General features: G+C 34.5%; 1 protein-coding gene and 1 pseudogene across 1 annotated transcript in view; both read right to left on the bottom strand.

Annotated features, from left to right (window-relative positions):
- The window catches only part of LOC145243549 (type-1 angiotensin II receptor A-like), a 1,077,320-nt gene that overhangs the window by 315,354 nt on the left and 735,178 nt on the right, over nt 1-26,788 (bottom strand). The window lies entirely within an intron of this gene.
- Nucleotides 13,305-13,430, bottom strand: LOC145244094 (U2 spliceosomal RNA; annotated as a pseudogene).

Genomic DNA, 26,788 nt, shown 5'->3' with positions numbered 1-26,788 from the left:
CAAGAGTGCGAAGAAGCATTTCGGGAAATTAAAGAGACTTTAACGTCTGACTTGTTTTTGCCACATTATAATGCCAAGCGTGAAATAATAGTTGCAAGCGGTGCCAGCTCTTATGGCATAGGAACATGCATTTAACACAAAATGGATGATGGAAAAGTGAAACCCATAGCACATTCATCCCGATCACTTTTGCCAGCCGAAAAGAACTACTCGCAAATTGAAAAAGAGGCGCTAAGCATTATATTCGCGGTAAAGGAATTTCACCGTTTCCTGCACGGTAGGCAATTTCTGTTACAAACAGACCACAAACCATTATTAACGATTATCGGATCAAAAAAGGGACTACCACAACATACGACGAATAGACTCCAAATACGGGGTACCATACTTCTGAATTATAATTTTCAAATGGCGTATGTATCATCTAAAAATTTAGTCATGCAGACGGGTTATTGGAGGATATGGTAATAGCAGCCATTCAAACGGAAGTTGAAGTAAAAAATACATTATGTGACACAATAAGAGAACTTCCAGTAACGCTTGATGAGATTAAGAGTAAGGCAGAGGTGGACGAATTTATTATACGCACGAAAGAAAGGATCAACAATAACGAACTGGATGAAGACATTTATTCAATTTGCGATAACGCCCTGTTATATAGCGACAGAGTCGTTATTCCTGCGACAATACAAAAAAGAATGCTCAAGGAATTCCCTGTAGGACATCCAGGTATATCAAGAATGAAAAGCCTTATGCGCTGTTTCGTTTATTGGCCAAACATGGATAAGGATATAGAAGGAAAAATCAGGGAGTATAGAGGATGCTCTTTAGCTATTTCTTTTTTTATGGCGGCTTCAAATAACCAAAGGTTTTTGACCAATCAGAAAAAAAGGTTAATTATTCTTTTTTTGTTATTATTCTTTAAAGTTTATTATCATTTATATATAGATACATTTTTATTTTTAGTTTATATTTAACTAGCGGGGGTACCCGGCGTTGCCCGAGTGTTTGTTTCCGGGACGGGGGGAGGAAGTTTTAAAAAATGTTATGGTAGGTAAGTAGGAAAGATCAAACCCGGAGTCATGAGTAAAAGTAGGAAAATAAAGTGTGAAAAAAAAAACATCTGCAAAATTAACAGTTCGGCCACCAAGAAAAGTCCATTCCAGTTGTTTAGGACAAAAAAAAAACCACTACGCCACAGAGCACTGCAGCTTAGTTTAGTGATTTTAAATAACTTCACATGAAAGAACTACGAAGCCAAACCGGTGTTCTCTTCTCAACTGTTCCTTGTGAACGATCCCCAAACGGTGTTAAGTGGTGGCAGGGGGAGGAGGAATTTATTAGAGAGAAAATATTTTACCACTTCCATTGATCTTAACCGATTTTGGCCGTGAGAAAAAGTATAGAAATCTAAGATTATCGAGGAATATGAGAAATAATAAGCCTATAACACACCTCAGATATTGTTCTGCCGTTTGTGCATATTATATTTGCATGAAATATCTTGATTTTTAATCCTATTAATGTCAAAATCAAACGGGAAAAATGAGGTCATTTTATTTATATAGAAAGAAGAGAAGATAAAAATATCAGAAATACGACACCACATTGTAATAGGTATATTTAGCACTTTTTAATTACTCTGTGCCAAGGCCATCGTTGGCAACGTCAATACTTCATCCTGAAATGCGTGCAATATAACCCGGATGTAAGAAAAACAGATCAGCCGGTCACTGGTGTGTGATCGACCAACGTGTTACACTAAATGTCATAGAAATGGTCCCATGATGATGTGGCGATGAGACAGTCAAGAGGGTCTGAGTATCAAGAGGAAACTCATACCTGAGATGTTGGATGTGCGTGAGTGACTCCTTCATTCGCTCAAGATCACTCTGGTAACATTCTGGTTAGAACCTTCTTCGTCTTCAGGCTCGCCTCGTTCTTTAATGCAGACATTTAAGGTAGACAAAAAAAACGACGCACGACACAATGGTAATATATGAGAAATATTATTAACTAATTATTTATTATTTTTTTTACAAGAAAATCATAAGATAGTTTACAAAAACAAGTAATAATTACCTTTCACAATTAAAACTAAATAAAGTTAACTAATGCTGAAGGAGGGATTAGTTGGCCAAATCGCGGTAAAACAATAACAACCATCATCATCATCATCATCATGACCAGCTGCTTGGCCGGATCTTCCGGGATCTGAGATGCGCCGCTGTATAACTCATGCTCTCTAATGATTAAAGTCATGACAACAGGACAATGTGACTCTTCCTCTCAAAGGTTACCTGTCTTCCATCAACTGGCTCAGATATTTAGGTTCACAATCGTATTGTATACTATCTGCTGGATTTACGTGGATCTAGGTCGTCTTTGCTTATGCGTCCGTGTCGTGGAGTCCATAGCAATACATCACTCATTAATCCATGCTTGCTTCTCAGAAAGTGACCGGTAAATCGTAGGCGTCTCTCCCTGATTGTATTAAATATGGCAGGCAATGGAAGGCAACGGATAAATGACTAACTATCCCTATCCCGTCGCGGGCAATCACCTCAAATAGCCCAGAGGATGAGTTGGCTTAAACGTGGCGAGACACGAACGACTATAAAGACAAATAAAGATTAGAAAGAATGCATGACAAATGAAACATATACAGGGTGGGTGGAACGATAAAATTGTCGCCCTAAACAAAGCAACACTACAACTGTATTTGAAAACTTTTATTAAAAAAATCAATTCAGAAAACTTGATTATGTAGTAGAGTTGGCATATATTCAATGTAGGAACCTTCGGTCTCAAATATTTCCACGATACCAATCCGGAAGTTGAAGCATACTTTTTCCACAAACCTTGGCGGGAGCTTGGCAAATACTCGGCAAATGGGGACAACCAGTCTGGCTATGGTGTTATGGGAGGTCATATTGGTGATATCATCGACTTATGATCAAACGAGGTAGTCAGCGGGTTAAAATCGGGGGAAGAAGAGAAGCTAGTGAGAGAAGAGTACAATTTCGTAGCTCTCCTTCTAAAGCTAAGCGTGTGACTCTTTGGACTTTTGAGCCGGCGCCGAGTCTTGCTATCACACCAAGGGTCTGCCAGCGGCCAACCGATTGATCGAGGGGACTACCATACTAGCGACTAAATACTTTTTTCTTTTGAAATCTCGACTCTATAATAATACCTACGAAATCTGGACGAATTAAAATATAATATTTAAGCATATTTTACGCCCATGAAAAGCGGCCAACCCCTGTGCGCTGCTCATTTTTATAAAACGCATGATTGTCTGTCTTCATATTTTTAAACCCCTGATAGGATTTTTATGGACTATACTTTTATGGGGCTTTAGCCGGTTGCAATTATTACTAAATTTAAAGAACCCGTTAAACATTGTCTACGTTTATTTTAGTTTGTTTTTAATGTTTAATTTTTGATCTGTTTATATCCGTGGCATGTTGGTAGAGTGGTAACGCCACCAGCTTTTAATGTTTCGGTTTTTATCTAGTTACTTTTTTTCACTTTTGAAAGCACGACTTTAATAATATGCACGAAATTTGGATATATAAAATGGTATTTTATATCTATATGCTTAGATCTTTGGTTGATTATCGTGTTCTGTGCTAAGACTATACTGGCTTGATTATCACAATTAATTACTACGGGGCTTGTAATCAATTCTGGCTCCAAAATAGTCTTCAGGATATTTTTAAGGTAGAGTGCTTCCCGGGTCGTGTGTGTGAGCGCAGTGGAAGCGTGCTGGGCCCATAACCTCTAGAAGTGTATGCCATTTCTGAGTTTCAGAACAGTTTCAGATGGTTCGCTGTTACACACAAGTCCTGGGAGGTGACTTGTTTGTAGTAGACAGTTCCACAGAACAAAATATTCTTACCGTGTCGAAACCCGGGAAAGAACATGTGAAATTGCTCAAGAAAAGGTTTAATATTTATGAAACAATTCTGGTTTCTGATTGGTTGGTAGCAGAACGTGAATTAATTTGATTCGCCAGTCCTTAGCAGCATCGTTTATAAATAGAATCTTCCGACTGTGTGGGATCATACCTCATTAACCTCAAAATATTGCAACATCAAAATATCATATTTAAGCGCATTTTACACCCGGGCAAAGTCGGGCGTCCCCTACTAGTAAACGGAACTTGGAGCATGCCTTTTCCACAAGTCTCGACGAATACTCGGCAAATGGAGACGATCAGGCTGGCTTTGGTGTTATCGACGTATTACCAAACGATGTAGTCGAGCGGGTTTCGGTCTGGTGGAGAAGAGGGGCTAGTTAGAGAAGGGTACATATCGTATTCTGGAGCTAAGCCTGGGCCTTTTTGGACGTTTTGCACAGTGTCTTGCTGTCATATCCAGCCCCAACTAATTAAGGTCCACTTTGGATATTGTCGTCACTTGAAACCACTTCAAAAGCCATAACCGTAACCGTAAATTTTGTTTTCATCACCCTGACCATGTCCCTGCTGTTCGTGGTAATTCAACAATGTATTTTAAAGGTGTTGGCAATGGTCCTGTTTTTATAACTTGGATCGGTAGAGAGCATGAGTTGTACAGTGGCACATCTCCGATCTCACTCGTGTAATATTTGGTCACTTTCAGACATGATAAAAGTCCCCCCATCGCTCTTCAGATTTGTGCACAACTGGCCAACTGTAAAAACAAAATCGGTTTTTATCACACGACAATGGAATCATGTCGTCTTTCTTAGGGTTACAATTTTATCGTTTAACGTTTTATATTATATGTGCCATAGACAATTTTATGTTTCGCAGTCTGCTGGCATATGAACGATTAATGTTTTACATTTAAGCGACAAAATAAAAAGAAAAGTGTGAGAAAACAAATAAAGTGCATTTTAGATATTTATATGGCACAGGGAAGGAAGCTTTTTTTCCAACGAAGTTGTTAGTACCTTAAGTGAACACGTAGTACAAATTTGTACGTCACAAACCGATGGGAATTATGTTTCAAGGAAGGCAGTCCATACAAAATGAGAAAGTGGTTTAAAAGTTTACTAAAATATTCCAAACTTACACGTGATTCAAAATAATAAGCTATTACTCACGCAAGTGTGACTGGCGAAAGCAAAGGTATTTCAAAACCACACCAGGCAAATGCAATATAATGTAGCCTCAAAAACAGGAGTGACATACAAATTGAAAATATATTTTTAGCTTGAACTTGGCATTGTAATAGAAATCACTCTCGCAAACGACCTCGTGTTTGCTTAGACTGTAAAATGCCAGCAGAAAATATAGGAAAAAAACATAGTTTGTAAGTCGCTCATTGGTGAACGTATACCATTAATTTGCATGTGTACACAATTGTTAACAGTAAAAACGGACGAATTCTAAAGCGGGGGCGTTCAGTGAAGTTTTTCGTGGGACAGCTTAAAACGAGAATGATAATGAACGGTGGAAAATAATATCGAATACACGAGGATTTGTTGCAAGTTGAGAGAAGAATGGAAAAAAGAATTTCATGCGTTGTATCGACAAGAGAACGGTTTGACACCGGCATTTTTTTTACCTTTCCATTTTATAGACGCACAAAATAGAATAATAAACGGATGATGTACGAAAGAAACAATATTTTAAACTTAAGTGTGAAAAACTTAAAAAAATGCTTCTCTAAACAAGAGTATGCCATATGAAAGAACCATTATTTCAAATGATGTTTTTTCCTAAAAAAACATGCAACATGCAGAGAAAAAAATCAATATTTCAAACTTACGTCTGATAAACAAAATAAGATGTTGTTCTAAACCAATTATAATACTTTTTAAACAAGGGTGTGATATACGAAAACTATTCTTAAACTTCCGTGACAAACCGTATAGAGTGCTATTCTAAACAAGAGCGTGACACGGAAAAATATTAGAAACTGATGTGTGACAAACCAAATAAAATGCTCTTCTAAACATAGCTGTGGCATACAAAGAATATTTAAAACTCGTGCGTGAAAGTAATAAACTATCAAGATTGTGATATACGAAAAACATGTCAAACATACGGATGTAACACACTAAATAAAAACTAACCCTAACCCTAACACACAAAATAAAAACTAACCCTAACCCTAACACACCATATAAAAACTAACCCTAACCCTAACACACCAAATAAAAACTAACCCTAACCCTTACACACCAAATAAAAACTAACCCTTACCCTAACCCTAACACACCAAATAAAAACTAACCCTAAACCTATCACACCAAATAAAAACTAACCCTAACCCTAACACACCAAATAAAAACTAACCCTAACCCTAACACACAAAATAAAAACTAACCCTAGCCCTAACGCACCAAATAAAAACTAACCCTAATCCTAACCCTAACAAACCAAATAAAAAACTAGCCCTAACCCTAACACACCAAATAAAAACTAACCCTAACCCTAACCCTAACGCACCAAATAAAAACTGACCCTAACCCTAACACACCAAATAAAAACTGACCCTAACCCTAACACACCAAATAAAAACTAACCCTAACTCTAACACATAAAAAACTAACCCTAATCCTTACATACTAAATAAAAAACTATTCTAAACAAATCTGTGACACAGGAAACATATTTTGTGTGACAAACAAAATAGAATGCTCTTCTAATAAAGGATGTGACATATCTACGAATATTTTAAATTTACGTGTGCCAAACAAAAATTACTTTCCTAAACAAATATGTGACTTACAGAAAAAACATTTCAAACTTACGTCTGATAATCCAAATTAGATGTTGCTCTAAACCAAATTTCTTGACGAGGGTGTGATATACGAAAGAAACATTTCTAACCTATCGTGTTACAAACACTATTGTGTGCTATTCTATGCAAGTGTGTAACATAAAAAAAAAACGTATTTTAAACTTTAGGATGACAAACCAAAAAGAATTCTATTCTAAACAAGGCCGTGACATAGAAAAATATTTTACACTTACATGTGAAAAAACAAATAAAAAAATATTGTAAACAAGGCTGTGACACACAAAAAAAATATAATACACTGACCTGTGACAAACCAAATAAATTACGATTCTAAACATAGATGTGGCATACAAAAATACAATACAATGGCATACACAAGACAAATACAATTCTGCCTCCAAGACAGAGGTTACATATCAATGAAAAATATATTAAACGTACAGACTATATATAAACTGGTGAAATACTGTTGCTAACTAGGGCGTGGCACACAAAAATATTCTAATCATAGCTGTGGCATACAAAATTTCAAACTCACCCGTGACAAACTAACATTCAAGTGTCACACTTCAATTAAAATATTGTTTCTTTCGTACATCACCTGTTTATATTTTATTTGTTTGTGTCCATAAAAGGGAAAGGTGACAAATAAAAAATAAAAAAAAAACTGGCAGTGGCAAACCGTCCTCTTTCCGATACAACGCATGAAACTCGTTTTCCCCATTTTTTCTACACATAATCTCTTAATGTCTAATATGTGTAGAAAAAGCGGGTCATCCTTCGTAGGGATGTGATGTCCCTCAAAAAATAAAGTTGTTCCGAAATCGTGTTTGGGGAGTCGGCTAATTTCAGTTAATGTTTGTAGATGTGATATCTACCGCCTGCATATCAGCAGTAACTATCTTAGTTGTATATGACGCGTTGCTTGTCACATCGTAGAATGTAGAACTGGATGAAAATATGAGAATTTTAAAAAATCGAGGCATAGCCAATAGATTGCGCCGTGGGCCATATGGTTAGGTCGTCAGTATTGCATGCTTCATGAGTGCGACGACCTGCGTTCGCGTCTATGTCGGAGCACGTCACTGATGAGGTGCAGTACATCGAAACCCACTTTGGGTCTGGCGTTGTCCGTTGTCGATGCAATTGCCCAATTCTATCTCATTCTGGGTTCTAGCTTTATCGTGAAAGGTGTGTGTGAACAGGTATTTATATATCTATCTATTATCTCCTTTTAATGTCTCGGCCCTGTCGGTGGGGCATTAGAATACGCCGACTGCCCCCCCCCCCTGCAGAGCGTTAAAGTCCCTCAATGGGGTCCTGGATATGACCTTAAACTATATCCGATGGTGAGGCCCCAGCTTGCGGGCTTTGGGGAGGGTGAAGCCACCCTTTAATTGGCATTGCTCCCAGGTCCACTCTGATCCGGAGTGGTAGTACCTATTAGGGCCCCAACTATGGGTTAAATAGAAACTGACTTGCAACAAACAAATATATTCTATTAAAAAAATTGTTCTTCAAAATCACTGGATTCGGCATTAAATAACCTGGAAAGGGTTGATATGCCGTAAAACAAAAAACAACCAACCAACCAACCAACCTTTTAATGTCTAATATACATATATATATATATATATATATATATATATATATATATATATGTACATACAAGTATGTATACATATAGTATAGTATATATATATATATGTACATACAAGTATGTATACATATAGTATAGTATATATATATATATATATGTACATACAAGTATGTATACATATAGTATAGTATATATATATATATATATATATATATATATGTACATACAAGTATGTATACATATAGTATACATTCATATATATGTATGTATATATGCATACACACACACACACACACACATATATATATATATATATATTTATATCAATATGAATGAAAAGTATGCCAGACAATAGCAACAGTAAACTAATATACACATTAATATTTATAGAATAATCCCAATCAGACAAAAACCGCAAAATAAACACAAGAAAAAGTAACGTTTTTCAAAAAGAAAATTAATCGAGACTAAATTAAACTTACAGGAAAAGTTCTTGTTTTACAAAATACCATTTGAAAATGTTAAGATACTCATAAAATAAATCGCATCTTTGAATATTTAAAGTGCACAAATCGATAAGAATTATGTTTCAAGAAAGGCATGGCACACAAATGAGAAAGTAGTTTAAAAACTCGATTAAATATTCAAAACTTACACGTGATTCATCAAACGCAACACTATTACTTATACAGTCGTCACATACGAAAGAAAACTTATTTTAAACCATATATGAGACAACTAAAATACAAGAGGTTACATACGAACTTTACTCCTGGCCTGAAACTGAACACGTATATCAAATCCATTGCCAAGGTCGCCGGAAAAAATGATGGGATCCTTCTATCGCTCCATAGATATCTCACTCCTGGTGCAATTCTTTACTTATATAAAAGCCAGGTAAGGTACGGCCAACGAGGGAGTACTGTTGCCACATCTGGACAGGAGCTGCTAGGAGCAACTTATCCTGCCTTGACAGAGTTCAAAACAGACTTCGTAGCTTAGTGGGGACGCCCTTTTCTCTTCCCTGCAACCTCTTACTCACAGAGGGAACGTTGCGAGCATATCTCTGTTTTATCGTAATTTTCATAGCAAGAAACTCGTCTGAGCTTCAATCTATTGTCCCCTTTCGCCAAACTTTCACGAAAAACACTCGCTTAGCCCAGACCACTATCAATAATTTTCCACACTCTTTATCTGTGCCTAAACCTAAATGTAGATTCCATGAACAAAACTTCTTTCTTAAAACTGCACGCCTGTGGAACTCTCTTACGATTGTCTGCTTTCCAGCTGACTACAATTTGACTGTCTTCAAGTCTAATGTAAACAAGTTCTTGATGAACCGTCCCCCTAAGAAATCCAATTTACAAAATTCCCACTAATGTTTAGTACGCTATAATCACTTTGACTTATGTATACCCATTAACCCTAATCATCGAGTGGCCTCCGGGCCTTGATAAGTGGTGATTCCTCTGTAAAAATAGCTGTATATACGATAATCTGAAAACAGCTATAAACCACCTTAAATTTGACACACAAAATAGAACAATAAACGAGTGATAGGCTGTTGTATACTAGGTTGAGACACACGAAAAATATTGGAAACATAGCTGTAGCATACAAAAATATTTCAAACTTAGGCATGACAAACGCAAAAATATTCAAGATTGTGATATGGGAACCATTAATAACTTACGCCTAACAAATAGAATGCTATCTTAAATAAGGGCGTGACATATGAAAAATATTTCAAACTTGCACGTAACACACAAAATAAAATGCTGTCCTTAACAAGGCTGTGAAACTCGAAAATATTTTATCTTACGTGTGATAAACAAAATAGGATGCTGTTCTTAATAAGGATGTGACATAGCAACAATTATTTCAAAATTACGTGTGACAAACTAAAATTACTAAACAAGCGATGTACAATATATATATATATATATATATATATATATATATATATATATGAAACACTAGTGTCTGTAGGTATTTAATTATTATAGTAAAAAATAATTATGACAGCCCCTTTAAGAAATTCGTTTCTTATCGTTGAGCACTTCCAGTTGAATTAAAAGTCGGTCAATTTAGCTCTTATGCGTAGATCATCGTATAATGATTAGATCACTCTCTGACTGACATAAATGAACATTTAAAATTAAAATGTTTAAATTCGACGTTATTTCAAGCGGTTAATGGTAGCCGAATGGATTAGGTCTCCGCTAATCGAGCCAGAGATGTCTCGTGATACGGGGTTCGAATCGTTCGACTGGTAGTAATCGTGACACCCTGCACTGAAGATTCCCGAACGTATGAAACACTAGTGTCTGTAGGTATTTAATTATTATAGTAAAAAAAATTATATATATATATATATATATATATATATATATATATATATATACTACATAATACTAGTGCTGGTCCTGGATATGACCTAAAACTATATCCGATGGTGAGGCCGCACCTTGATGGCCTTGAGGAGTGTGGCGCCACCCTTTAATTGGCATTGCTCCCAGGTCCACTCTGGGTTAATAGAATCTGAATTAAAAAAAATATATACTCCATTAAAAATCGTTCGTCAAAATAACTAGATTCGGCATTAAATAACCTGAAAAAGGTTGATATGCCGTAAACCAAAAACAACCAACCAATACTAGTGCTATATATCAACATTTGATAAAAGAACATATCCCCCCCCTTCCAAACTTAGAAAGGTCCTTGTTGTATTAGAATCCTTCAACACACTATTAATAATATAGCATCCGAGAAAAGGAGTAGCGTTCTAAAATGTCTTGCGTAGTTCGTCATGGACGGACTTTGGGGTTTGTATTACTGTACACAAAGATTCGAAAAAGTTGTCAAAAACAAATATATAACAAACAAATGTTATCAAAGGCAAGATAAGTTACTTTTCTACCTAACTGGATATAATTTTCGTGTTTTTATTCAATGTAACATGTTTATTCAGCTCGAAAAACATGCAGTGTTTACCGATGTATTGGAAAATTCAAAATGGCGCCCGACTGTCTCCTTAACACGGCAAGTTTGGGAAAAGATGTTATAAATAATAAACTAGACAAAATACTATTAAAAAACAACCGAATATATGTCAACTTATGTCACGGTAACATATATTGAGCGAATTTCTAACAGTATTTTGTCTAGTTTATTATTTATAATACCTTTTCCCAAACTCACCCTCTCCGAGAGAGAGTCGGCCGCCATTTTGAATTTTCCAATACATCGGTAAACACTGTCAGCTTTTCGAGCTGAATAAACATGTTACATAAAATAAAAACAAGAAAAATATGTCCACTTTGGTAGAAAAATAACTTATCTTCCCTTTGATAACATTTATTTGTTATATATTTGTTTTTTGACAACTTTTTCGAATCTATGTGTACAGTAATACAAAACCGGACTTTGTTATCGGTGTTCACGAACTTGCTGATTTGAATACTCGAATTTTTAATCGACCTTTATTTTTAATTGACCTTTATTTTTAATCGATTTTCATCGACTCTACATATTTTAACTTATCATCATCTAACGCTGTTTACAGTATATTTTATTTTTCACTTTTAATGCTCATTTTCGCTCCTTCACACATTTACTTCAACACCTGAAGATGATTCGTGGATGAATCGAATGCGCTCGTGACAGCAAAGATTACGGGACTTTTATTAAAATGTTTGCTTTTGATATAAAAAAAAAAATGGAAAATCGAAAAATAAAGAAAGAATCACAAAGCAAAGTGACTTCGTTCATTTAATATTTGCTTGAATAAAATAATGCTGCCTAAATATACCAATATTTTAATACACACACACATACACACACACACACGCACACACACACACATATATATATATATATATATATATATATATATATATATATATATATATATAAATTGATCAGTTGTTAGAGTGCTTATCCCGCATGCAAGAGGATCGGGTTTCGAATCCTGAGTTCGGATGTGTCTAACTGATGAGTCAAATGAGGGCGAAACTCGAGTCTTGGACTTCCGGTTCGTTGACTGTCGTGGCTCTTGTGGGCTGCGACGTTGTTTGGCTGTAGAATTTATATATATATATATATATATATATATATATATATGTTTGTGTGTGTGTGTGTGCGCGCGCGCGCGTGTGTGTGTGTGTGTGTGTGTGTGTATAACAATTCAGGCAATAGCCATGGCTCTTGTGGGCTTCGACGTTGTTTGGCTGTAGAATATATATATATATATATATATATATATATATATATATATATATATATATATATATATATATAACAATTCAGGCAATAGGAATGAAAAGTTTACCAGACAAAAGCAAGCAAGTGTAAACTTCAAACTAATATGAATATTAATATCTTTATTCATCCTAACGAAATAAAAAAAAACTCAATACAATCACAATAGAAAGTAGAGTTTTTAATAAAGGAAATACAACTTACAAGGAAATTTATTGTTTGATACAATATTCTTCAAAACTGTTATTAAGATATTTGTAAAATACAAAAAAAAGTTTTAATATATTCATATCGGGTAAAACATATGAAATGACAAAAACATAAACTGCTGTTTCATTAGTAAGTGACGAACCAAATAGAATACTATCACAAACTATGGTGTGAGATACGAAAGTGAAAACTATTTAAACAAGGCCGCTAGCGATTATTCGCGTGCACTCGTGTACTGAATGAATGCGTGAATGTAGGATTGACATGAAATTTAAATTCTTCAAGATAAACTAAAATGACTGAAAAATGGGCTGAAATAACTTAAATAACTAAAATAAATAAAAAGTAAATAACTTAGAATGACTTTAATGAACTTAAGGATGAATTGAATGACCTTAAGAATGACTTGAATGCTTAAAAAATAACTGGAATCCTTCAAAAGCAACTTGAATGATCTGGAGAATGAATTGAATGGCTTTGAGACTGACTGGTTATAAAGTGGGTGATCATTTTACATTAAATTAATACAGAAAAGTGATCCCCCACTTTATATCACAATAAGTACAGAATGTAGTAAGAACAGATACTACACGTTGATCTTGGACAAAAGGCCAAGAAAAGATTATTTATATTGCTCCCCACACCGAGCAAATATGCCCGACGCCGATTTTTAATGTGAGGAGTGAAAGGGAAATGGGAACCAACTCCCCAGGGAGTAGGGGAGCTGGATAGTGACAATTGGTATGAAGGGTTGCCCCTACATTGACCAAGGTCTTCTATATGTGGTTGCCCCCATATATGGTCTTTGCTTGCAGTATCTGTCGGAACAGATACTACAGTTTGATCTTGGCCAAAAGATCAAGAAAAGGGTATTTATTTGCTCCCCCCACCGATCAAATTAGACACAAGGCCGATTTTTTATGTGGGGAGTGAAGTGGGAATGGACCAGCTCCCCGGGGAGTAGGGGAGCTAGACAGTGACAATTGGTATGAAGGGTTTCCCCTACATTGACCAAGGTCTTATATATGGTGTTGCCCCCACATATAATCTTCGCTTGCAGTATCTGCCAGAGCAGATACTGCATGTTGATCTCGGCCAAAATGCCAAGAAAAGCTTAAAAGGCTTAGAACCGCATCTATTAACAACAGACCACTGATCCTAACCAAAAAGGCCAAGCACAAAAGTGTTACGGACAGACCGACCGACAGACCGACAGACCGACAGATAGAGTGACTTATAGAGTCGCTTGCACGCGACTAAATATACTGTATGCGTGATAACAGAAATGCAATGCTATACCGACATAAATTCTCATGAAAACTGTGATACGAAAACTTAGCGACGATTAGTATCGTATGGATGTGCTTGGCCGTATCTAACGGTAATGACGCCACACACGAAGAATAACCATTCAATCCGAGCGATAAAGAAGTTTAAAGCGAAGCGCGACACACCGCCGGACGAAACCATCTTAATAACATGCGAGGACGCGCGGTGACAAAAACCGGAACAAAAGAAAATCATGGCTCTTTTGTTGGTTGCGAAAAATTGCCGTCATGAAAGAATCTGCCTCGAATCATGAGTAGAAATAAAACATTTTTTCATAGTTATAAAACGTTCACCCTTAACATGTATAGTTAAAGGTTACAAAGAATCGTGTTCTTCCTGGAAGTCATGGAATCCTTTTAAAGAACTCTTGAAAACCATGGAATTTTATTTTATTTTATTATCACAATTGTTCAGGTCTTTTGTTGGTAAGAGAGTTTGTCGGTCTTTTTAGCACAAGCACGGTATGAAACCGATTTTTTTAATATTTATAGTCATGAAAATGTAACATTTTCTCATTGACTATGAATGAGAAAATATGTATACAAGGTTTGTCTAAAAAGTATCGGGATTCGTTGTGCAATGTTACCTAATAGCGGAAGTGGAAAGTGATATACAAACTACCATTAGCGTACGAAGCGATACTCTTTGTGTAAACAAATTGAGCTTAGGTATTTAGACAATGTCAAAAAATTGTTAATTTATGGCCCGCATAGCAGCAGCCGTATAGTGCAACGTCAAGAAGCTCCGACTGTCATTTGGGCGATCGGGTTTCTATGCTGGCTTGAGATAGTTACTTGTCTAGCTGCACTGATGAGCTGTGAAACAGCGAAAAAGATACTGTATGTAGATGACTATATATATATATATGTATATATATATATATATATATATATATATATATATATATATATATATATATATGAGCAAACAGTTAATAAAATATGTTAAAAAAACACTTTGAAATGAGTTAAAAACATATTTAATCTGAAAAGGAAACACTAGATAAATGGATAGTCCTTAATCCGCGGAGTTTCGAAGAAATCATTTCGTTCTCATCAGAAGGTAGAAATTAGCAAAATGCAGGATCGGATTTTGCATGCAGAAGTATTTGATGAAACAACAAGTAAGTCAAAGATCTTACTTAAAAACAAAAAAAGTGAAGCAGAGGGAATATGGGGAAGAAAAAGGTGATTACACATGAATGGATAGTCTGGTGGAAGCAGGCCACTCGGCATCGCCCGGTCGTAAAATACGCTTAGATATGATCTTTGGATTAATGCAGATTTCGTATTTTATATTATTCTAGCCTGGATACCCGGCGTGGCCCGGGTGTTTGGAGGTGTGTGTTGAGCAAAGAAAAAAAAAAGTGATACTAGGCAGACTAAGAAGAAGACAAAAACGTGGAAAAAAATTGACGTTTTTGCTGTTGCGCCCATCGCCAAACCGGAAATTACTTAGGTTTAAATAAAAGCTAGTAAATCGAAAAGAGGAGATGATTTTCGAAAATATTGGCGAAAAAAGTGGCCACTCCCTGTAGAAAAGTACCAATTGTAGATGAACGAATTAATATTTTGGACCAATTCTTCGATATTTTATTGCCCAACAAGTCGAGCTTCAAAATGATACCCATCTGTCGAAAGTTTAAGGCAGACAAACAAACAAACACACACGTGGCCCGGGTGTTTGGAGGTGTGTGTTGAGCAAAGAAAAAAAAAGTGATACTAGGCATACATATACACATACATATATTTAAACAGACAGGTGAGATTTATATTATAGATTATATTGCCCAGTATATAATATTGATTTTACAAGTTTATTTTTTAAAGACTCCTGCAGCAAAACTGAGAATCGAACCCAAAACCTTTAGCTTACGATTTACTTTTCCCTTTGACGTTAATGTCTGAGCTCTGAAGACCTGTTTCCGGCAAGGTTAAAAATTAAAACATGTCTTAATAGCTATATTTTACACATGCATATTTGTAATACTGTCGTGGGACCTTTACCTGGCAAATTCGATTTTTTTAAATTTCACATTTTTGCATCGATTTTTTCCCGAAAAAAATATATATAAAGTTTAACATAGGTTCAAATACGGTACATATGAAGTTTCATGTATGTATACTAAAAGATAAGGAGTTTAGAAGGCAATTAAGAAAAAAATAATATGCACGCATACATAAATATATATATATAGATAGAGTTTTGTGTTTACTAGAACCTTTTAACGCAAATATAAATCATATAGACTATCTGCATGATTATAACTATACGTAACAGTGGTAATCTCCAAAAATACCGTTAGGGCTTACAACATGGCCGCCAGAAGAGTCACGTGATCCGGTTGATCCAAAACATGAATCGTGCAAATGGAAAACGCAGCCTCGAAGGCAAACTTTGACAAACAATCACAATTTGTTTGTATTTAATTTTTGTTGATATAATGTTGTTATAAAAATAGGCAAACTTTGAGAAACAATCTTAGGTTGCTTTTAGTTAAAACAGTGTTTATAAAAAGTATTTTATTCAGAACAAACAAGTGGTCGACTAGGTGTATCAGAATTTTAGGCGGAATTTTTGACACCCCCAACAAAAAACTGCGAATAAAATATATAAAACTCGTAATTTCTGTTTTTAAAGTGGGTTGTCAATTTTCTTTATGAAATATACTTCCAAAATAAACTATTACAGTCATTTAAAACATAATAGAAGTATTATTTTTTATTTTTTAAAAACAATGTTTACAAAATGTCCACGCACGTTCGTTTAAATATAAACTGTTTTTTTACATCATATTTTTATAACATTACATCTTAAAAAAAATGAACACCTTGTTTTAAATACCATTTTTATGAAAAACTCTGAATAAAATATTTTTTATAGACACTGTTTTAAAAAACAAACAAACTGTGATTGTTTCTCAACAAAAAATTAAATGACCGTTCTAAATAAATTATTTATTATTATGATATTGAAAAACTGTTTTTGTACTTAATTATTATGCTTGTTTGTCAAAGTTTGCTTTAAATTTGCGTTTTCCGGTTTCGTAATACGGCGATTCATGTTTTGGATCAACCGGATCACGTGACTCTTCTGGCGGCTATGTTGTAAGCCCTAACGGTATTTTTGGAGATTACCGTAACAGTTCCCAAAAGATGATCATCCCATAAGAAAACCGAATAAAACTAATAGGGAATTATCTAAACTAAATGTTTCAAAGTACATAAAAATCAGCAATATATTTCGCAGATGAATGTAATCCCACGGCCAATATATAACAAAGTTGTATTTTCTTTTTAAATAAATAGGTAAAGGGGATTAAAATACGAATATTAAAGCACAAAACCTAAATTTATATATATATATATATATATATATATATATATATATATAGTAAGTAAGCTATAAAAATATATGGCGTTAAAGCTACACTATAGCTCAAACGCTTTTTATATTTATAACTTACTAGCTCTACCTACTGTTGAAGTAACTAATTCAAATAAGTTTACGCATAAATTTATACTTTCGTATATTAATTTTATGTGAGTAAATGAAGTATACATATATATATATATATATATATATATATATATATATTAATTCAGGCAATAGGAATGAAAAGATGACCAGGAAAGTGTGAACATAAATTCAATATAAATATTAATATTTTTAATTAATTCCAACCAAATAAAATAACTCAATACAAACACTATAGGAATTAGAGCTTGTCATGAGAAAAATAATTCAATATTGTAAATCAAAATTGACAAGAAAATTTATTGTTCGCCAGAATATTCCAAAAAGTATTCATCAACAAATCCTTATTCCACAGAGTTTAGAAAGGAAGACAGTCATACATAATTAGTATAGTCGACATAAAAATTTCCTTCTATGGCATGAAATGAAACATCACTTTATGATAGTTAGTTATAAAATGAGCGTGCTGTTTCATCTAATGGAATAACCAACAGATTCTTAGCCCGGCTCTAAAAATAATTTGCTAAACTTTTCCTTACTCCGATTAGATGAATAGCATAATTGGCAACTCCGCGGATTTAAGATTTATTAATACATTGTTATTGAAGTATTCTGTAGAACTAATCATTTCCTTGTGAATTTAATTCACAGGCTTCATTTCTTTGCCATTATATATATATATATATATATATTATAAATATATATATGCATATATATGTAAATATATATGTATATATATGTATATGTATGTATATATGTATGTACATAAGTATGTTTTATGTCAGGTCATGTCATATGCTACTGGTACCATGTAACCCAGTACTACCTGCCTCATGGTCGGGTTACCGGCGACTAAACTGGTTCCATCACCAGACTTGTTTGGTGAGGAGGGCGGCTAGTCTCCCTGAAGGATTAAAAACGAGACCTTCCAAAGGGCGAATGAACTCTTTTTCTTGGTCAACGGCCAACTAGCACCGTGTATATTTGTGTGTGTGTGTGTGTGTGTGTGTGTGTGTGTGTGTGTGTGTGTGTGTGTGTGTGTGTGTGTATTGGGGTGGAGAGGGCTCCCGTAAGCCGTGGTGAATGCAACCTTTCAAGGAGAAGAAAATCTCTGATTTAAAAAAAAAGCATAAAGCGGAAGACCATTACCCGCATTAAGCTGGTCTGCAGTTTAATTTGTTGTTGGCTATCTTGCTCTTGCTTGTTGTTGGATCTCAACATTTTGAAACGAGAGAGAGACTTAGCTGTCGTACCAAGCTTAGACTCTGTAACATCATCTTTGTATAGATACTCCCTCAGGCATTTGGGCTCATGGATTTTAAATGTCTGAGGGAGTGGCACTCGTCTGACAAGACGTTGCAATCATCATATATGTATACATATGTACATATGTTAACGACAACAAAGGGATGTTTATATATACATATATATATATATATAGATATATGCGTATGTATATTAATATATATGTATATACATGTATATATGTATATATTTATATATATGTACATAAATATATATATATGTATATGTGTGTATATATGTATGTATATATGTATGTATATATGTATATACGTATGTATACATATATATAGACATATACATATAGACATATATCCATATACATACATATATACATACATATATACATATATATGCATGTATATATGCATATATATATATACATGCATATATATGTATGTATATATGTATATATATGGATATATGTCTATATGTATATGTCTATATATATGTATACATGTTTATAGATAAATATATATATATATATAGGTATATATATGTGTGTAAATATATGTATATATGTATCTATATATTATACGTATATGTATACATATATATTTACTTATATGCATATTATAATGTTTTAAGTATCGATACCTGAGGTAATCCTGCATTGACACACACACATACACATACACACACATATATATATATATATATTTATGTATATAGATTATATATATATATATATATATATATATATATATATATATATATTAATGCGGGAGTACCTCAGGAGTTTATCCTTGAACCACCATTACTCTGATATTCATAAATGACCTCCATGGTAATATTGTGTCCGAGATTTGTGTTTTTGCTGATGATAGATTGATCCAAATATGCATGATGGAAGAACGTATGTATACAAATCTAAGACAGTGATAGAATCGTTAAAAAATGACTTCCAGACCGTAATGGAATGGGGCTGCAAATGGAAGGCAATATTTAATGGTAATAAAACTGCGCTGCCCTTCTTTACCGATTCAAAGATTACTCTCCAACCACGGACATCCATGACAAGTAACACTATACTTTAGAATTTATGAAACTCCTACGCCTAACATTCGCGGGCAATACGAATTACAAGAAATACATTGAAGACATTTCTAAGGTTTCTTAAAAAAAAAGTGCGTTCTCTTTATCGTGCTAGTAAACTACTTATACCTTGTTCCTCTACAAGGTCATCATTTGCCCATAACTGGAGTATTCTTGCCACATCTGGCCTGATCCAATTTGCACCTGCCTATCCTAATGGGATAGGGTCACAAAAGGGGCTTCAATATAAATGTCATATATGTCAAATAAACACTAACTCCTGGATAGGACCCCAAAATAGTTTTCAATCTAATAATTCCCGTTTTTTTGTAAACTAAGCTCCAACTCCTGTCCCTTCGCCGCAATGTTGCATCTCTGTGGTTGTTTTACAAATATTTTAATGAAATGTGTTCTGTTGAACTCGTTGCAATTGTGCCCCTTCGACGTATATATCCCTAGCAAAAAAATAAAACCTAACCCTAACCCATTTACTGTTGCGGTTCCTCAATGCCAGAAAAATGATAACTCTAATAGTTTCTTCCCTAGAACATCGAGACTTTAGAAATGTCTTTCCTGTCACCTGCTTACCTGGCTGTACTTATATTCAAAAATTTAAATGTAACGTAAAAAAACATCTTGATAATCATTCCTAGGCATGGTCTCAAATCGTAACCCCTTACGTCCAAGTGGGGATATGCCTTGTGGGGGGATGAACCTGAGTTTATATATATACATAATATATATATATATATTATGTATATATATATATATGTATATATATATATGTATATAATTTGAGGTTGCTATTTTGAAAATGTAGAGTAACCAGTGAAATATAACAAGGTTAATACAAGAGTACTTAATACAGAAGTAGAGCAAGTTACATTTTCAATTGGTCTTTAGACAACCAGTAATTTGTTGATGAAGAGGTCTCTAGTTACTAAACACTAGAAGACCGAAACATGCTCATGCCTGTGTAGCAACAAATTACTGCTTGTGTAAAGACAGATTTAATTTTAATATATACATGCATGTACATATATATATATATATATATATATATATAAAGCTGAACGTCTGTGTATGTGTCTGGTCACGAATAGGCTCCTATATGGTTGGCTATTATAGAAAACTGATCACATATAATGATAGAAGATGTATCGAGTCACAGACATGTGTATGTTTGATCGGGCATAATGATGATTCATTAAAATTGTGGGGTCTGCGAACGCGCCTGGTCCACAAAGTATGGTAATAAAAAATGTTAAAATTAAAAAAAAAAAAAACGTTTACAAGTGTTTTTGATATAGATGTACATAAGAATACTTTGATACGTATGTTTTAACTTAAATAGGGATGGTATAATAATGTGGGGTCTGCGTTCGCGCCTGGCCTCCATAGAATGGAAATAGGCACAAACTTTAATAAAGATTTTTCATATCTATCTGCGTAAGTATACTTTGATAATTATGTTTCAGTTTGAAGAAATATGGTCTAATAAAATTATGGGATGTTCGTTCGTGCCTGACCTCCATAGAATGGAAATATGTCACAAAGTTTAACAAAGTTTTTTTATAAAGATCCACAGAATATTGTGATAAGTGTTTCAGTGTGAACAAGTATGGTATAAAAAATTATGGGGTTTATCTATTTTATTTTTACTTTGATCATATTTTGCTTTGGTTTTGATACCCCCAAATTCGAAGCTATCTCTTTATAAACCTTCCTTTTCATTACCTATCATACTTTCATAAATCAGAGTCTATTTTCTGAGGCTCTTTTTGAACCCAGTCAGTTTTCTAGTGTGTATATATATATATATATATATATATATATATATATATATATATATATATATATATATATATCAAATTGGAAATTCTTTTTACTTTCTTGAAGTTTTACATTTGGATTTTACCGTCGCTGGATTTTTTATCTTCCACCAGACTATCCATTCATGTGTAATCACCTTTTTCTTTGCCATATTCCCTCTGCTTCACTTATTTTATTTTCAAGTAAGATCTTTGACTTACTTGTTGTTTCATCAAATACTTCTGCATGCAAAATCCGATCCCGCATTTTGCTAATTTCTACCCTCTGATGAGAAGGAGAGTATTTCTTCGAAACTCCGCGGATTAAGGACTATCCATTCATCTAGTGTTTCCTTTTCAGATTAAATATGTTTTTAACTCATTTCAAAGTGTTTTTTAACATATTTTATTAACTATTTGCTCATATATATATATATATATATATATATATATATAAAAGTTTTTATTTCGGTTTCGATTCAAGCTAATGCACCCAAGTCATATATATATATGATGTTGCAACTTTATGACATATAAAAATCGATAGAACAATAACCCTATAATACAATATATGAAATCTGCAAGAATTAAAATATCTTATTTAAGCGTAGTTTACGACCGGGCTTGCCGCGTGTTCATGCTAATTTAGATAAAGATTTTCGCAGTTTTAACAAAAACGCTATAATAATAACAACAGAGCGTCTCTATTTACACTGAACATCAAGAGAATGCCAACATCAATATATTAAATATGAATGAGTCCACTGTGGAATTTCCACAGGCCCCGCTAGTTTTATATAATCTATATATTAATATGACAGCGTGCGTGGTATTTTGTGTCACGTTTACATCATTTTATTTTCTTTCGAGTGACTGTCGTTTAATATGACATTCCATTTTTGTAATAAATAATTTTCTCAAGAATTCTTCATAAGTTTTGATTTCGGTTATAGCTGAAAGAACTCAAGTTATATATATTTATTTATACGTTTTGTTTTCGGTTTAGATTCAAGTCATATGGTGATATTTTATTTTTGAAATCACAACTTTAAAATGTATAAGATTCGATTAAAAAAAATTGACTATGCTAATATACACGAAATGTACATAAATTAAAATATCATATTTTAGCGTAGTTTTCGACCAGGCTACGCCGGGCGTCCATGTTAGCTTAGTTAAATACATTTGTAGTTTTAACAAAAGAGCTATAATAGTGTCAGTACGTCTCCATTTACACTGAATATAATGCCAACATAAATATATTACATATGAATGAGTGCCCTGTGGAATTTCTACATGTCCTGCTAGTTTTATATAATTAAAATTAATACAAAGTGGCTTCCATTAAAGTTAAATATGCAAAAGTCAGGTATAATGGTTCAATTCTGCTCCAAATAGAAAAAAATGATTTCGAACTGTCATTCTAAAAAAGTTACTGTTCATTTATGTTTTGGCCTTTCCTTGGCCGTTGCAATATAACTTCTGAAATGTACTTGTAATGTTAGGCTATATAAGGTGTTTACTTTGGTCAAAATCACATCTTTTTACTAGCTTTTGATTATCGATTATCGACTATAAATATTTATCGAACACATTCCAATACAAAAAAAAAACGATCTAAGAATACTAGTACGCACATAAGTACCTTTCTGTGAAATTTCATAAAAATCAACCCAACTGTTTTCAAGTCCATAGGGAACGAACTCATAGACACAGACACAGCCACGGTTCCATTGACGGAACAAAAATCGTGTAACCATGCACTGATGACTCCCGAAATAGATGAAACAATAGTGTCTGTAGATATTATATTAATTGGAATTCATTGAGATGAGTATTATTTATTAATTTTATTTATTGCGGACTAGTATCCTAATCTGTCATTAGTTGTTTCATGACGTTTCGGCCAACTATCCCTCTGGCCTTCGTCAGGTGGTAACCGCGACGGATAGGAACTCTGAATTTCCTAACTGCATTCACTGCAATTACTGCCTCTTTTTTTTTTATTACACAGTAGTCACCACTTATCAATGCTCGGAAGCCACTCAGGGATAAGGGTTATTGCAAGTACGTACATTACGTTAGTGTGGAGATTTGATGAAGTGTTTAAAGGGGGCGGTTCATTAGGAATTTGTTAACGTTGTACTTGAAGACATTCAAGTTGTAGTCAGGTGGGAAGCAGGCAAACGGAACAGAGTTCCACAGGCGTGCAGTTCTAAGAAAGAAGCTTTGTTCATGGAATCCACGTTTTTATTTAGGCACAGATAAAGAGTGGGGGAAATTTTCAAAGTGGATTCGGCTAGACGGGTGTTTTTCGTGAAAGATTGGCGAGGGGGGACCAGAGATTGGAGTTCAGACGAGCACCTGCCATGGAAATAACGATAAAACAAGGATATGTTCGCAACGTCTCTTCTGTAGGAGAGAGGTTGCAGGGTAGAGAAAAGGGCACCCCCCACCAAGCCACGAAGTCTATGTTGTATTCTGTCAAGGCAGGACAGGCTGTTTTTAGCAGCACCTGCCCAGATATTTTACCTCTATCAACTGCGCCTTCGGGGCCCGTGGCGCAGTTGATAGAGACGTAGAATCTCTACGGTTCCAGGTGAGCATTTTCTGAAGATAGCGGTTTTAATCCTACCCAAAGCCAGCCAGAGGCTCACTTGGCCAAAAACGTGGTGAGCTGACAACAACTATGGAAGGCGGTAATTGCAGTGAATGTAGTGAGGAGATTCAGATTTCATATCCGTCGCGGTTACGACCTGACGAAGACCAGAGGAATAGTTGGCCGAAACGTCGTGAAACAACTAATAAAAGATGAGGATAATTGTCCGCAATAAATAAAATTAACAGTGTCTGTAGGTACTTAAAAATTATTATAGTAATAATAATAATACTAACAGCCCATTTAAGAACTCGGTTCTTATTGTTGAGAAATTTAAAGTTGAAACAAAAGTCGGTTACTTAAGCTCGCATTGCAGATCATGATATCATTAGATCAATCTGGATGACTGTTATGACATGTAGAAATAAGTGTTTAAATTTCAACGATATTTCTCGCGGATGGGGTTCGCCGTGAGGTTAGATCCTTGCTAATGGTGTCAGAGATGGCTTCGTAGCCAGGTTCGAATTACCCGGCCAGCAATAATCGTGGTACCATGCACTGATGGTTCCCGAAAAGATGAAACACTTGTGTGTGTACCTATTTAAAAATGATTACAGTAATAATAATAATAATAATAATAATAATAATAATAATAATAATAATAATAATATATATATATATATATGTATATATATGTATATATATATTGTTTGTTTACGAACAGGCGATGCGAGCACTATAAAAGTGGTGGCGGGTGTCTATTTAAATAGACATTCCGGCGAGTTATTTACGGGCGTCGATTCCATGGTCGAATGGGGGAACTGCCGACTGTCAACACGACGGTCCTATGTTCAATCCTTGGCTTGGGAGAGATGCTAGTCTAGCGGCACTGATGAGTTGTGATACCACGAAACAGGCCTGTATGTCGATGACTACAATATATATATATATATATATATATATATATATATATATATATATATACATATATGATACTAAAAGTCCTTGCTTGTAGGAGACTGATTTAAAGGTTATGGGTTTTTTTGAATCATGGACACGATGTTGCTTTTTGTATTTAATATTTCATTTTCTATTTTTATTTTTATTTTTTTTATATTTCTAGCGGACCTCCGATCTTGTCACAAAATGTATCGAACATTTTTTTAATATATATATATATATATATATATATATATATACAATTATTTTAACAGCGAAACAACGTTGCAGATCGCATACTCCATTTCAGCCAAAACACCGAGAGTCGAAGGCTCGAGTTTCGCCCTAATTTCGGCTCATCAGTTAGATATCCGTGAGCTGCGGCGTATATATGTATATATCTCAAAGTGTGAGAGATTGAATAATTATTTTCACAAACAAGCAACGTCGCAGCTTAGGGACATAGAACGAAACTTTGTTAAAAATCAAACTCAAGATGAGAACAGTATTCCAATGAATAATAATACAAGAAACGTCTTTGTTTACTAATGATTGTAGATGCGCGCATAATTCGAACCTACAACTAGCGATCCGGGTAATCTTATGTATAAAAAAACAGTGTTATTTCATTTGCATCTTATCGTAATCCTATTTCGTATTACAGGTGGTTTTCAGCAAACCGTTTCTTTATTCTGTTTATATCATATCTATTCCTTTTCTTCGATTATAAATGAGAAAAGTCAGCTGTTTTCCAAAACCATGCACTTTCCCATATACATTTTGTTGTAAACAATTCTCCATACTTGCGGTTCTATCAGCTGTACATTGAATAAATAAAAATATCCGTACATTCTAATCCACGCAGTTTTATTGTTCACACACGCAAATCATGGCGGATGAAAAAAAATATAGATATTATTTAGTATTGTTCTATAAGACTCCAAATACAGGATGGAACGATAAAGGTTGTACCTCCTAGAAAAGACGACATGGTTCCATTTACGCTTGATCAAAACCGGTTTTCTTATTTGTTGCAGACTATCTACTAATTGACTAGTCGGGTACAATTTCCAAGAGCGATAGGAGACTTTTATCACGTCTGAATGTGACGCAATGTTCAACAAGCGAGGTCAGAGATGCACCACTATAGAACTAATACTCTCTGCCATCTAAGATCTGACACACATTGTCAATATCCCCGAAATGCAAATTTGGGCAGTTCAACCCGAAGGGGCACAGATCAATGAAGTTTCTGGCTACGGTTATGGCTTTTAGTGTGATTTCAACTGAGGGTCATATCATGCCATCTCACATCTTCGAAGTCGGCTTGAAAGTCAACACTAAAGTATACCTGGAAGTGAAGTAGAGTGCGGTGATCCTCTGATGTAGTCATTTGGTCGATGACAGACCCTGAGTGTTCCATCAGCCTATAGGTCTTCAGGGACCCAGGCTTGTCTTCAAAACGGGTGCTACGACTTTGTAACCTTCT

Source organism: Euprymna scolopes, chromosome 22 (assembly GCF_053919585.1).
Source record: "Euprymna scolopes isolate OS-2025 chromosome 22, ASM5391958v1, whole genome shotgun sequence".
Classification (NCBI taxonomy): Eukaryota; Metazoa; Mollusca; class Cephalopoda; order Sepiida; family Sepiolidae; genus Euprymna; species Euprymna scolopes.
This window is presented reverse-complemented; position numbering and strand designations above follow the sequence as displayed.